A 16,066-nucleotide genomic window follows, 5' to 3' on the forward strand; every position below is an offset into this window, starting at 1 on the left:
AAGAGGCAGCACTACCAAGTGAATTTTAATGCTTTTAAATGAGGCCACTTCTGGGAGACAAAGTTAGTCCTGGAGAAACATGAAAATTCGAAAAATCCAAACCTAACAAAACCTTCCTCCACAGAAAAATGCAGTTGGATCTATCTCTGTTCTGTAATGATGAGTGATATAAGTGGAAAAGGAAAGTACATGCAAAGTAGGGCATGCAGGAATGGTACGGGAATGGTGCAGTGGGCAGGAAGTCCTCTTAATCCAGGAAAAGAAAGCTCTGCTGTACCCTTAATAGCTCTGGCAGAAAATTCAATATCCCAAAGGATTCCTACTCTAACCATGAATAAAAGAGCACAACTCACATGACCTTTTAATCCACCCATATTAAAACTCCTCAGAAAAAAGTCTTTAAGCCATTATGCACTGATTTCTTGGTAAGTGGAGAATGTACTGAAGAAGGGATCTGCATGCTTTTGTATTTTGGTTTGGGGGAAGGGTGGGTGAAAATCTGCTTTCAAGAAATAATAAAAAAAAAAAAAGTCTAGAATTTTTGTAGGACATCTCAACACCACACCTGAAATCTGTCTGTTTGAAGTTTTCTAGATCAATGCTGTATATTTTGTGTGTAGAAGCACAAACACATGTGCACCAATTTCCAGCCACACTAAACACATACGGTATGAAATGTGTAGGGTGATTTTAAAGGGAACAAAGAATGTTTGTTTATAAAATACTGTATGCTGTAGCAGGCATGGACAGTAATGTACATATTTATTCTAACAAAATTTAACAAAATTGCCTTTTCCTTTTCTTTTTCCTTGTAAAAAGGTTTAAGAGTGTGTTAAATTGTATAGAGAACTTGTTAATGCCAAACTACTGCTTCAAGGGTGTCATACAATTTCTTTGACTTTTGGCCTCCTCCATTAATCTTTGCAGCTCAAAAAGAAAAAAAAATGCTATCAGCTCATATTGGCATTTACAGCTAGAGATAATATAAAACATATATTTAGCTTTTAACATTCTCAAGTAAGATTCTATAGATAACTTATTAAAAAGCAGATCTTAATGCAACCGTTTTTTGGTTTTGATTTTAAGTACCTTACTCTGTTACAGCTTTGGGTACCAAAAAAGAACATGTTAAAATTAAATAAATATATCTTTGGAGCTTTATAAAACTAATTAAATACCCAACCAAAATACCATGAAGTAATTATAGAGGAAATAAATAGAAACCTTTCAAAGACCAGTATTCCGTTCCTATCTTTGACATCACTGTTACAGATCGATTTCCTGGTTTCTTGAATGTGTGGAAAGTTAACATCGTCATTGTGAACGTTTCCTACTTTCTTAGTTTGAGCTTTCAGTGGTGTAGAGTAAGTAATGGTAAAGTTGGTAAATCTGATTGTTTTGGAAGCTGTTGTTCATGGCTGCATTTTTTGTGTTGCACCAATTAGCTAACTGTTGTTGAATAAAAATATAAATATGTTAATACCAGCTTTTTCAATAAAACTACAACCAAAAAAGGCATAAATAGATGACCTCAAGGCACAGCTTATTTTTAAGCTAGGCAAGAAAGAGTTGGTTTAGCTTCTTTTACGGAGGAGGAAGAGTCACGGGGATCAGGACTCAGAGGGCAAGCTACTGTGGGAACCTCAAGTGTTGTGACAGGTGGAGGAGGGAACACATGCCATGAGTGGGATTAGGGTGTTGTATGATGAAGAGTGTGGGCAGCGGTAGCAGAGCTGGAGACATGCTTTAGGTTCAGTCCTGGGACCAGCTCTTTCTTTTTGCTCATAGCCCAACCTGGACTTTAGGGGGCTTGAGTCTCTGTCCCCTACAGATGGAATCAGAGATGTTCAGTCTGAGTTGACACCTGAATTCACAGGTAAAAAATGGCATTGCTGGTGTCACTGAAACTGCAGGAAAAACAAAAGCCCTCCAACAACATTTTTAGTGTTAGAGAATCAAGGCATTACTTTATTTCTGGCCAGGATGTGCAACAGAAATAATTTCATTCGCACATTGCCCAGGTGTGCACAGAAAACTTTTTCATTACAGGTGAATTTTACCAGATTTTTCACAGAGTTTATATAGTCAAGACCCATAGAGATTCATTGGTTCGATGTTCATTGGCTCCAAGTTACATAGTTTTTAGTATTTGGATTTTAGTATTTTAGTATTTGGATTCTTACTGGATCTGGATTTCTTCACCTCTGGTGTTAATTAGGTCCTCACTCCCTGATTTCCTTATCTGTCTTTTCTGGACCAGGTGTCTTCAACCATGCCTCAGCATATGAGGTAGAAGTTTGTTGATGTTTGCTGATGGCTGTTGATGTTCTGATGATGGTCGTTATCTTTTTGGGTATCTTTTGGGCTACTCCAGTCTGTTGAGATGTTAACCTCATCAGGCCTTCACCTGGTGGAACAATGCCCTGGAAAGAAACTCTAATTCCCTTCCCCCATGACAAAGGTGAACGTAGATTGGACTCGATGATATCAAAGGTCTTTTCCAACCTAGTTCATTCTGCGATTCTGTGAAAACTGGCTGAAGTTATAAAATAAAAAAAAATTAAACTTGGTACATTTTCTAAAAGTGTCATCACTGGCCAGGTTTAAAACCTTCCAACCATAGGAGCATGTCGGGGATGTGGCCAGGCCAGCCTCCCAAATGAGACAACATACTGGTCCAGGTGACAAACCAGAGTGCTATTAGCAGAGCAGCAGCCTGCTTTCTCCCACCACCATCTCTACCCAGGGGAAAATAAAATATAATAATAAACAAACAAACAAAAAATGCTGTCTTGGCACACACACTTCAGTAGGAAATCATTCTCTTTCCAGTCCAAGCTGATGCCTGACTCTCCCTGGTGATCATGATGCTTGCCCCAGATCTGGGGCAGCTCTCTGGAATCTCAGTCCAAGGCAGCTGATCCTGCTTGTGCCCAGGGTGAGAAGCCTCCCACCATCCTTACACACAAGTAATGAGTACACATTGAGAGGCTGAGGCCTTTTTCTGGATGCAAACCAGAATAAATTTGCCTCAGCTGTTACATGAGGCAGAGTGTGACTTTGCACAGCTCTCCCAGAGCTTACATACTCATTTTTTCACCCTTTTTGGGAAGACGCAGTCAATCCTACTCATTTAGATGGACAAATATGACTAGGCACTGAAGAGAGAAACCTCAGCTGAAAATCAACACATCAAGCAATACACTATTTACCTTTCCAGTTTCCCTTTTCATCCCCAAATACCCAGTAGGAGCAGGAGCCAGATGGCTCATTCAAATGCTTTTGAAATTTCCACACACATACTTAGCAGCTACATACGGCAATTTAACCCTTTGTGGCTTGTGGGAGGTACTGGTATGAGCCACCTGCTTCTGCTGTTTGCAGCCATGAAGTTGTCCTGCTTTAAGTCTTTTGGAGCCTTTGGTTGCCCCGATGAGAAGGCAAGTAGGAGGATTGTTTGCCTTTATATTCAATTTCCAGTAACATCATTATCAATTTGCTCCTGCTCCCAATAGGAATTATTTTCCTTTCGCACTCATGTCAGCAAATTGTATTGAGTCTAAAATTAGAGCATAAAGTCACTTACCTTGCTCACGTGGCAGTACCAGAATACTAGAATGGGCCTAATTTTGTCGGGAGGGGTATGTTTCATAGGCTTTGTGAAACCATTAAATTGTCTGGAAATTCTGTACAGGCCAGCCTCAGAAAAGGTTTGTTCTCAGAGTACACCGTGAAAAAGCATTTCTTAGCAGTGAAATTTTATTTTCCTTCTCTCTCAAGTTGGATGAGGATCAAACTTTTACTCATGCGAAGGTGGTAGATCCTAAATCAGGCCCATGATACAAAGTAATTTACATGGAGCACATGACTGCCTAAACTCCTCAGTTCCCTCAGCTCTGAAAGCTGAAAGTATGGATCAGCCAGGCAGGGTACAGCTAATTACTTGTCTTGCCATTCACCAATTGAGGCAGTCAATGAGACAGTTAAGGACAAGATCCTTAAACCAACAATTTAAGCAGTTATATCAAGTATCATGACAACACTATACATTGTTTTTATAACTTGGCTGCTCAAACAAAACAAAAACCCTACAGTAGTGACTCAATCAAAGTATGCAGGGTAGTTTCCAGGACAGCCACTCATTTTAAAACTAGTACTAATCATACTAGTAACATGCATAAATGCATGATCCAAGCAGATCAACTTTAAATACAGGACCAAATACCAAATTCTTCAGCTGTCAATAGGTATGTGAATATGGCACTATGACTGTGCTTCAAGGAGAAGAGGACTTAGCTCAGAGAACTCCAGAAACCCCATCACCACCTTCTTTGGCTTCATAATCATTTGTCAAGCAGGAGAAACAATTCTGGAGGGGGGTGGGGGGGAAACACTGTAAATTATAAAAAAATAAGTGACTGAAATTGGGATTTGGGTGTCAGATTGGGAGAAAATATATTCATATTCCTCCATTCTACACCTGTCATAGAAATTTTGCCCAAGCAAGACACCAGTGTGATACCCCACTGTTGATAACTTCTGCTAACACCTCAGCTCCGGTAGGTTCATGGTTTCATTTCCCTTTGGTGAGGCTTGAACACCTCCAGCAGCTCTGCATGGTGCTCTGGATCAGGCTCCTCCTCACTTCAGTGGGAAGGTGCAGTAAGAAGCAGAGGTTTCCCACAGATAGGAGAGATCCAATCATTATGATCTGTTTGCAATACAAGAGGTGATGCTCACAGAAAATTTATGCACATTTTTGACTGCCTTGTGGAAGAGGTGGGGAGGAGAATATTGCTGGTTCAATTATCAACCTTTGACATCTCTTCTAACACCTTTCTAGGATGAACAGCTGCATTCTCTGTTTCTCACAGCTATTGATCTACAAACCCAGAGAGATGTTGCTGCATCAATTGAGCTCTGTCAACATGTTCAAAATATTCTCTGCAATCCTCGCAGGTAAAGACTTACTTTAGCATGAAATGAAATGAAATGAAATGAAATGAAATGAAATTAGCTGCACTATTTTATACCACTTTACATGTTTTTTAAGGCTTTCTTTAAAAATGTTTGGCTATTTTGAGCTGCAATTGTAATACTGCTAATGAATACTGAGTTTAGTGCCATTTTTAAATCTGTATCTCCTAATCACTTTCTTGAACTGCAAGAAATCTCTCCATCACAATCTATCCCCAAAGTCTTGTCAAACCTGTCCCAAAACCAGACTCTCCTGAGATCCTTTCTTCATTATCAAAGAGCAGAGAAGATGATCCTTGCTTGAGAAGGACAACTGAAGCCTGAGGCTATCTAAAGAAGGGGACTGAAAGACTTCCCTTGCATCCCTTACACAGTCAGTCCTCAGTCTTATCCCACACATTCTCCTAGCCTGTTCTTTCTGTGCTTTTCCTTCTAGCACATCCTATGACTCCCCACATTCCCTCTTCAGCCTCCTCCTTCAGCCACATACAGTAGCCAGAAGTCAGTAAAACCCCCAGTTATTCCCACCAAACTCAGCTGGACCAAACCCAGCCCCCTCGGGTGGCTGCAGGAGCAGTTTCTCACCGGCACAAGGGTAAGTGACCTGCCAGCTCCCCCTCTCCTGGACTCTCAGAGGGGAAAGCCCTATTTGCCAAAGTGAAATATTTCAAGTGGAAGATTTACAGAATTGAAGAGGTTGTATCTTAGCAACCACAAATGCATTAAGAAAGCAGTTTAACTGTTTAAACTTCAACTATAAAACCCTCCACAAAGAGGCAGCTGTTGTGCACAAGACTCAAAGCCCATGCAGTGGCCCCCCATGAGGGACACAACTGCTCTATGCACATCCACCTGCCAAAGGAACCTGGGTGAACCTTCTCCCTTCCCTACACAAATGAGAGAGTGCTGTCATGGCCCACACCCACATCCTTTGTTCTCCTTCAGGAAGAGAAGTGGAGAAAAGGCATCTTTTTACAAAACACTGAAGTCTTGTATATTCATCTTATTCCCATAGGACCAAAGCAAGATCTTCAAAACTTTCCAAGGGGAAATAAAGGAGTCCCACAATGAAAACTCAGAGTGAAATAGGCATAAGGCTGTGATCACTTCACAAGAGTTGCTGTGATGCAGGATGTATACCCTGATTTGTACAGCTTAGAATTCCAATCTTCTCCCTTCCTGGGTATTACCTTAATTATCAGTCCTCAGATACATGTTTCCCTCAGTTCTTTTCTTCCAAGGATTTGTGCAACTGGAGTCAGGCCTCTCTCTGCTCCCCATACAACAGCTGTTTCAAGGTTTCCTTACCATGCCTGCAGCAAACCTGGATTTCATCCTTGACCTGACAAAGTTATAACAAAAACAACAGGGACATCTGCAAAAGTTAGACAGTTCACCATTTTCTGCCTCAAAAACTTTCTTGCCAGTATTTAGTGCACATTCTGTTCCATTCTGCATTGTTCTCAATGGCCGGATCCCAGCTGCGTGATGACACAGGGATGAACCCCATTGTCTGCCAAGGCAACTCCAAGGACTGTTGTTTATCCCTCCAAAGGGAACTGCCTGAGAGGAACACGCAGTAGAAGTGGTGCAAAGTCCCTCATCCACAGACTAAAACTATTTTGCACAGAAAGGTATAGGACTTAACCCATAAGCACAATCCAAAACCAGCCTCTGAGGGGAGTATGAGCACATCTGGCACTGCAAGGGCAGGCCTTTGCACAGCCCACAAACCTGATGGAATGGGAAAGGTGGCAGCCCTTGCCTTTCTTGCTCTTGCTTCATAGATGCACTATTCTGGAGAATCTTAGTATCATAAATAAAGCAAAAAATAAATTCTGCTAGAGCAACTACCAGCCCCAGAATGCCCATGCTAATGAGGACTGTGATATAAGGCACAGGTATATACTCAGTGTATTCATCTGCACTTAAAAACTGTATATGTCTAAGCTTAGACAGGAGAGCTGCCCTGGGATAGAGAAACTTCATGCTATAGGATGGAAGGACTCCATGGAGATTCACTTTTTAAACAACTATTAAAGATCAATTGAACTGTTACTAGAAGCAGTATTAGGAGAGATTTATGAATCATCCATTTATAACTGGAGGAAAGCATTTGTTGTAAAGAGAAAACTGAAAAATCCATTTATTGCAAAACCAATTGCTGGGCTTATCATCTGTCTGTCACACTGATGCAAGGGCATACATATGGGGAGTATGTTAGCTAAGGACTGCCTTCACTGAGCAAGTTGGTAAATTCCTGCCAGTATGTGCTTTGAACAAAATTAAAAAAAAAAAAAACAACAAAACAAACAAACAAACAAAAAACCCCTTGAATTGTTACCCACTGCATCTTCTGGATTGAATATGTTTTGATCTTGAAAGATTTTTTTTTTAAAGATGGTTCTTAGAGTATTCAGACAACGATATCCATCTTGATCTTCAGATGGCAGCTTTGGCTTTGATTCTAGACAAATTCTTGATCAGAACTTGGTCTGTAGACTACTTCCAAAGCATCTAAGCCTTATTAAAATAACACTTCCACTACCTAATTAATTGTTTGAAGCTATTTTCAATGATTGTTTATTGAAGTTATAGTTTGTCACCTGAGGCAACAGCATGGCTTGTTGTCGTGGAAACATCTCTGCTGTCACCAGGGATGAATAGGGAGGGAGGAACAGGAGAGGAACAAGAGAGGAGATGCTTTGTTGAAATGCCTTGCTCTTTAAAGTGACAAAATTATTTCAGATAAAGACAGGCCACGCTGAGATTGACACACACTGATTCCTGGGATATTACAGGGTCTGTAGGCTTGGTTCAAGCCCTTTCTAATATAGCGTGACACAGCTCCTGCTGTCAGGCACTGCTGTCTCCCGTGGTTAGCAACAACGTTTACAGGGTCCTTTCTGTTACCAAATTTGCTATTACTGCACAAAAATCGTGACATCTACCAAAATAGAACAAAACACCTCTAGCAACCTGCTGTCATCTATCTATTTGATTTGAAAAAGATGAAAAATCAGTATTGCAGAGTTTTCCTTACTCGCCTTGACCTGGTGTGTGATCTTGCTGCAAGTTTTCTACATTCCCAAATCCTTGTGTTAATTATAGTCCATGGGTATCTCAAGCAAGAGTTGCTGTTAGAATTTCCCTTAAATCAGGATGGCTTCTACCTAAGTTTTTATTCAACTCTGCCACAGATTTTCTCTGTTTCTTGTTGTGTAGATAACAGAGAGTTAATAAAATAGTTTAAGCTCTGATAAACTCTTTTTTTTTTTGAATCTGAGACATGAAGATGCAGGAAAAAACAGGGTTTTCACCAGCAGCACCATCAGGACTGTGTTTTGTCACTACTCACTCTACTACAGAACCAGACAATGCAGATGGATGCTGACAAGCTTATTTTGTAAGATCTTAGAGATAAGAACATTCTCAAAACCTGCTGAACTGCAAATCAGCTAGGCTGCACTTTTCATAAGTTTGCCATGCACTGTTTCATATGCTGTTCATTTATCATTGTGCAGTTTTTTATCACATATAAAAAGATATCTTTTTCCTCCCTTTTCATAGTCTTGGATTGCAGGCACACTCCACAACGATGCTTTTGCTTGGCATTTGTTTAACTTCGCTTGTATCTGGCAGGGAATCGGCTTCACAAATGGTTATCTATTTTTCATAAGAGGATTTTTTTCTAACTGCATTTCCTCTTCGAAATGGAGTAAAACCAGACCCTGATTCTTTTGTTCCTTGGCGGTGCCCTCTGGAGACAGCGGCAGAGGGAGGAAAGAGCAGCGTGAGCCTGGAGTGCCACCTGATGGCACGGGGGGCAAGGCGCCAGGTGAGGGCTCTGCCAGCTGGGGACACCTGCTCTCTGCAGCCAGGGGACACCTGCCCTCTGCCAAACTAGCAAACGTACCATTTTCTTGCAAAAAGTCCTGAATAGATAAAGCAAACCAGTAGAGCGAGGCTCCAGGCAGAGAAGTGCTCTCTCTGGAGGCTAATGCCCCTGTGTGAGGAAAAGACCTCCTGGATGCCCTAGGACTGGGCTTTCCAACTTCTTAAAGAACATACTGAAGAACTATAACTCACCAACAGGTGTGTGATGCACTGTAATGCTTCTGACATGGGACATCAAACTGCAGATGAGAACTGAATCTCTGCCAATAATTAATACTGGAAACGTGAATTGGTAATTACCTCTGTACATTATTCACTGATGTCTCTAAAGCCAAGGCAGATGTCACTAACACCAACTAATCCAGCCTCATAACAAACAAAATGCCAACCAAATGAAGCTACAAATCCGGCAGTGAAATTAAAGGATTTTAATAGAAGTTTAGGTTTTAGCCCATACAGACACTTTTTCATAAAACCTAATATGTTTTTCTAAAATTTACACCAACATGTACTTATAAGATTCATGAACAGGGTTGAGAGAAATAACAGCTGACATGAGAGTGTGAATAAAATCAGATGTACTGGCAACACCACGGGAACTCAACTGGAACTAGAGCAGCAGTGGAGTGGTTGCCCTGTGGCTCAGTGGAGCTGTAAAGGAAGCAAGGGAGTGTTTTGTGGCAGAAGAGAGAGTGTACTCCCAGACTCCAGAGTTGGCACAGCCAGAGCTCACAGGGCGATCTACATTTCCACTTAGACTGAATTGCCAGAACTCACACAAAACCCTTTATCCCAGGCTGTAGTGCTGTTTCTGACAAACTGTAATGATGGGTCATTCACAGTGGCTGCTCAGGGCACACCCAACACCTCAGGAGACAAACTGGGTGTTAAATAAGATAAGGAAGAAAAGGCAAAGCGAAGGAGGCAGGATAGCGTTTCTTTTTCTCCACACCAGTGACTCAGCTGTGATAATTCCCCTCCTGGGAAGCACCAGCAGGTCCCACCCATCCTGAGGGTTATCTCTGCTAATGGGCCGCCTTGGACTCAGTGGCACCAGTAGAATAGGCAGCTGCGAGGACTTAGATCATCAAGGACTTCCAAATACCCTATGACTCACAGTATTGCAGCATTCCCTTGTGAAACTCCTCGCCCAAGGGGAGGTACTGAGCATTCCCCCTGAACCTGAGCAGATATAACCGGGGACTTTGGACATTACCACAGCCACTGGGCTGTTCCAGAGGAGGACCAGTGCTTCCACAAAACCACCCCTTTTGACTGCAACCATCACTTCAACAGGACTGCAACCACTACCCTGATCCACAGGGTACCAGGTTATACTCTGATTTTACATATTTGAGCCAGTTTTCTGTGTATCATTGCATTTATTGTAACCTTTCTATTAAATTGTAACTCCAACCTGAAACCTCTGGGAAGGTTATTGAGTAGGGCTCATTCCTCCCACTGGTTTACTATCAAACCAGAACATCTTCTGCCTCTTGATATGCGGCCTGAGAGAGAAATTAGAATTACAATTTTGTTCTAAAGCATTTGTGTATTGGGATATAAGACTCCCTGACCATCATGATGCTTGATGTACTCATGTAGATGTTGTATTTTACCCTATACATACTTCTGCATATGGGGAACTATTTACCCATCTTGATGCTCTTTTTAAGGCTGGCAGAGAAATCAAAATTGCTTTGTTAATATACTGCATTTATGGCATGAAAATATCAGAAGCAATACATTTAATCTGGAATGTATTGTATTAGTTTTGTTTGCCTGTCCTAGTCTGTGTTGATACCTCTAGGACTACAATGGACATCCTGAAGCAGGAGATCAGCAGGAAGCACCAGCAGCTGGAGGAGAAGGATCTCCTGGGAGAAAATAAGAAGTATTTCAAATGCAGTGAATTAACTAAAAGGGAAGAGGAGGCCAACTTCCAGAGATGTGGCTACAAGGTACAGCAGCAGGAAGAGGAGGAGAAACCAACCATCAAACCAAATGCTGGAACTTGAAGTAGCAGAAGACAAGTTAGCAATAATTCTTTCCAGACAGGAGGTTACCACAAGGTTATGAGAAAGGGGTGAGCCCATTAGGCTGTCTGGGGAAATAGATTATGATGCATTTCAGCATCTGAGGAAGATAGAAATTCTTGTACCTGAAGTGAACAAGGGCATGAGAAATGACCTGAAAGCTGCTTTGGATAAGATTGATCAGCAATATCTGAATGAAATTGTAGTAGGTGGCCATGAAGCAGAAGGTGATGACTCCCAGAATGACCTGGAAGTCCATGAGGAGAATACTACAATTGAAGAACTAGAAGCTTTGGGAGAATCCTCAGGACAGGGTGAAGATCACTATGATATGGACATCATAACGAAGTTCCTGAAGTTTCTACTGGGAGTTTGGGCCAAGGAGTTGAATGCCAGAGAGGACTATGTGAAACAGGGAGTGCAGGGGAAGCTGAACCACTCAGAAAGAGTCCTATCTGAGGCTACTCTTCAGGAAACTCCACAAAAGGATACTTCCATCTGACATCAAAGAATCAGTAACAGATATTATTAAATTCATGTTGCAAAGAGAATATGTGAGGGCAAATAATGCCTGTCTCCAGATGGCCATTGGAAATGCTCCATGGCCTATTGGTGTCACCATGTCACTATGCACAGATGGGAGGGAAAATATTTTCTCCAAGCATGTGGCCCATGTGTTCCATGACAAAACTCAAAGGAAATACAGAGGGGCTGAAGAGACTCGTGACCATTTGCCAGAAGCACTTCCCAGCAGATGTATCAAAGTGTATGGAGTACAATACACTATGAGGCTCTGTAGGGGCCAGGGCATGGCTCACATTTTGGTGTCCAAGACCCAGAAAGGATGGAAGAGGTAGAGTTTGTGCTTGAATATCAACAGGAACCATGTCAACACAAGCCATGCCTGGGCCAGAAGGACACCCTAAGCCAGTAGCAATTTTCCCCCACTCAGCAAAAGGAATCCAGGACCAAATCAGGCCACATAGTGACTCATGAGGAGGTACAGGACCTTCACACACAGCAGAAGAGAGAGCCAGAGATCATCACTCAGTCTCTATCCCTGGATGATGTGCAGAGGGAGTTGACCTGCCAGGTGAAGGAGTCTATACTGACCTGGCTACTCTGCATCTGGGATACCACAGCCAATGATGCTATTCTGGACAGAAGTGAGGCCAGGCAACTGGGATCCCTGTCCTGGGATGTGGTCACTGCCCAGGGGGTCAGGAAAACACAGGAAACTCAGCCTCTGGCAGTGACTGCTGGTGAGTGTAAGGGATAGACACCTTCCTAAGAAGGACCTCCAAGTGGACCAAGGGTAGTGGAACATGATGGACCAATGTATCCGATACCTAAGGGAATGAGGGGTGCTGGAGATTGTCTTTTAAGAGAGTGAGAAATTCTCTAAGAGTCAAAACAGTGTTCACTATATGCCACAGGTGTGGCTGAAAATCTCACCAGATATATACTGCCCTTACCTAGCGATGCTGCAGTGGAGGGAGGGAGAGAACTGTGGGATGCATTGGTCAGCAAATCAGGGATCTGTGAGGACACTGTCACCACCCTGTTACAGACCCACATCTCATCTATGGAAACAAACTGTCTGAGCACATCTGGAGCTTGGAAGAGAAACATGAACAGGGCCACCTGAAACTGCGAAGAGCTCAAGGAAAGAGTTTTCCATGTCTTGACAGGACCAACAAGACTCTCTGCTATTAGGAGTAGGCATCCCCCAGCCAAGGATAGAGGGTACACTCTGTGAAGCAATCTAGGATTTTCCCTTCATGAGTATGAGGAAGACATGAGGAAATGGGATGGAAAGCCCACCTCTTCCTTAGCAGCGCTGGTATGTGAATTTAAAAGAGGAATGACTACTGTAAGAAACTCATGTAGGGCAAATGCTGCTCTGGTCTCATGTGGACAAGACTCCAGGTGGTACAGGAATGATGATATCAAGTCATACTTATAGGAAGAGTCGAATGTGTACCATGACCAGGATTAGAGGGGCCCTGCCTGTAGGCAGGTAGAGGAATGGGACAATGGGATCCACTGGACTGTGTGGATCTGATGGCCTGGCACATCTGACCCACAAAGCCATGTGACTTTGGTCGACACTGGTGCTCAGTGTACCCTGATGCCATCAAGATGTGTAGGGGCAGCCACAGTCTTTCAGCCACACTCCTCTTAGCTGCCGAACTTTTGCTGTGCATGGACTCAAGTGGCTTTGGAGGCACAATGCTTCTCATGTCACAAATCTACAGCTTTCCCACTGCCCAAACAATAAAGATAAGTAACAAAGGGAGCATTCCCACTGGCTAATCTCAGGCACTGCGGAATATCCTGCATTAAGACTTCATCTATACTGTATGTGGAACAAGCCAGGCTGAGCTGGGGAAACTCAAGCCTCTCCACATGGGCCCTGAAAAAACCCCAACCTGATGCATTGTTATCTAGAGGTAGGTCAGGAAGTCCCTGGCACCTTAAAAAAAGACAATGCGATTAGAACAGAAGTTGCAATAGAAAAAAATTTCCAGGATTGAGACCCCACTACTACCCGAGAGCAGAAATAGCCCATGCTAACCCTCACATTCTGCACACAGGAGCACCAAAAACCTCCATGTAGTGGTGTTAGAAATAAGACTGAGATCACTTGAAAAATCACTAGCAAGAGTATGGGCAGAAGTCAGATTTAATATTAAACAACCAAGCATGACATGTTCATTGGCAAGATTCACTCTACTACTTACAGGACAGCTAAGGGACAACAAGGGAAAGCAATCATCCACAAAATCCAGGCAATCAAAACAAAAATAAACTGAGAACTATCTAGGGGGCTGTGTGTGTGTGCCTATGTGTGACAAAAGACAAGTGCGGGCAAGGATGAAAAGAAACATGGATTAAAAGCTTAAAAACACTCAACAGTACTTTAACTCAACTTATGCCTTAAGCCTAACTTATATATAGGTTAATTTATAACTTAATTTATAGCTTAACCTTAACAATCTCACAGAGCAGTAACACATAACAGTAGTTAACCTAACTTACAATTTTTAAGCTGAATTTAGCAACTTAACAGAAGGACCCTTGGCAATGCTTAGCTTATAGCTTATGTTTAACAATTTAGTGAAAGAACAACACTTAGCAGCATTTAAGTAAGTTTATAACTTAACCTTACTTACAGGCCTAACTTAAGATATTTATGCACTTAGATATCTAAGGTATTTAAACATCTAAGAAAGGAGTACTTCTCTCAGATTTGTTATAACATATGCATTGGGGCATGCACACAGACAAAAATCAGTGCAAGCAAGGTACCTGTGAAAAATTCCCCCCAGAGGTCAATGAAATACTCACTTTTGATGCTTTTGCATTTCCTGACAGGCAAAGGATGGGGGCCTCAAGGAGTGGGGATAACAGCACTCAAATCACGATGTGCAGTAAAAATCATCACTTCTTGCACAGATTTAAATCAAATTTTTTGTCAGATGAAAATGCTGAAATTAGTGTTGTGAAGCTGCACTCTTACAGAAGCTGCTTCATGTAGCTGTCAGTGGGCAGATACATATCCAATTTTCTTCCATGCTCACGTTAAGTAGTTTTTAAAGGAAGACTATAAACAGTACTTCTATATTCCTGTTCTGCTTCAAAACTTGAAGTTCAAGCTCAGGTAGAGAGGAGGAAAACACACATTTTCTCAGTTTTAACAGCCATTCTTAAGGGAAAGGTGACTCTCATCTTGTCCACATCAGGCTATGATTTATAAGAGGAAGAGAAGGGTGCTAGTGATTTATTTTTTTCCAAGAGTAAAAGGTAACTAAAGCTTTTGAGTAATAATATGAAAATAAATGAACCATCTTAATGCATGTGAACAGTGATGTGATTTGGTGTTTGGTTTCCAAGAATCCTATTTGCATGCAACACTTGCTTGTATGTGGGTGCCAGAGCAGGTATGTTACCGCCTTACAAGTTGGCAAATTGCACCTAATTTTTGCTGCATGGATTAATATATTTCTAACTCAATGACACAGTTGTTGGTTTTCCTTCATATCCATCTGCTGTTCAAACAATTGCAGCTGTGCAGCTGAGGTTGGAGCGCAGCTTCTTTCAACCTCCTTCATCTGTTATTGATGTGAGCCTTACCCTGAGAGGCTGCAATGTGTTTCAAAAGTATTGAAAAGGTATTCACTATCTGGAAACTTTTAGCATTTTCCAGTGGAAATAGAGAAGCCAGAAGGCAGACAAGCAGCTAAGTGTAAGAATATAAGAAAGCACTACACTACCCCAATGGTAAAACAGAAAGGTTTGGGTTGGAAGGGGCTGTCAACCCCCCTGCCACAGACAGGGACACCTTCCACCAGACCAGATTGCTCAGAGCCCCATCCAACCAGGCCTTGAACATCTCCAAGGATGGGGCAGCCACAGCATCTCTGGGCAACATTCTTATCATCGTGTTACAAAAAAATTGCAACAAATTTCCAATTAATAACTGCTATTTTATGGCATTTAAAAGATCCATTAGTTCTAAGAAATGAAACCACATGCTAATTCCTACAGAACTACCAATTTATTTTCCTCCGTGACAACAGGGCAAAACTCTTCATTCTTGCCTCCTGCAAGATGCTATTACTCATTACAGAGTGGGCTCTTAAGTTAACTCAGAATTTCTATATGCGTTGTGTTGTTTTTCTGTACTTATGGAAGAATCTACCCGTTTGGAGAACAAGCAGTACTTTTTCATGTTACATTGAAGATGAAATTCAAATGAACATTTTTTTCCTAAATTCTGTATATTCTAAATGCTAAAGCCAAACTTACAGAACACGTGAACCTAATTTAGAATTGTCAATATTCATGTAATATTCTCCTCCTCTTCTGTCAATTAATACTAATTCAAAAGACTGAATTACCAGCCTGGAGAAAGGGCACCTGCCTTTGTTTACAATTCATCATAGATTGAAAACTGAGCAAGAAAATAAATGTAGGAATAATTGGATAATTAACAGCAGCTGCCAGATTCCGTGCCTCTCCAGCCTAGGAGACGGACTGGTTTGGAACACAGAGCTGTAGCAGGAATGGAACAGTTATTTTGTGCTCTGTTTGCTTGCAAGGTGCAAAGTAAATAGAGGCACCCTTTGCAAAAACACCTTGATTATTAAATT

At 41.8% G+C, this 16,066-nt stretch overlaps 1 pseudogene; it reads left to right on the plus strand.

Annotated features, from left to right (window-relative positions):
• Positions 1–10,579: 10,579 nt before the first annotated feature.
• On the plus strand, positions 10,580–11,699 carry LOC134044243 (pre-mRNA-splicing factor 18-like; annotated as a pseudogene).
• The last annotated feature ends 4,367 nt before the right edge of the window (positions 11,700–16,066 follow it).

This window comes from Cinclus cinclus, chromosome 5, assembly GCF_963662255.1.
Source record: "Cinclus cinclus chromosome 5, bCinCin1.1, whole genome shotgun sequence".
NCBI lineage: Eukaryota > Metazoa > Chordata > Aves > Passeriformes > Cinclidae > Cinclus > Cinclus cinclus.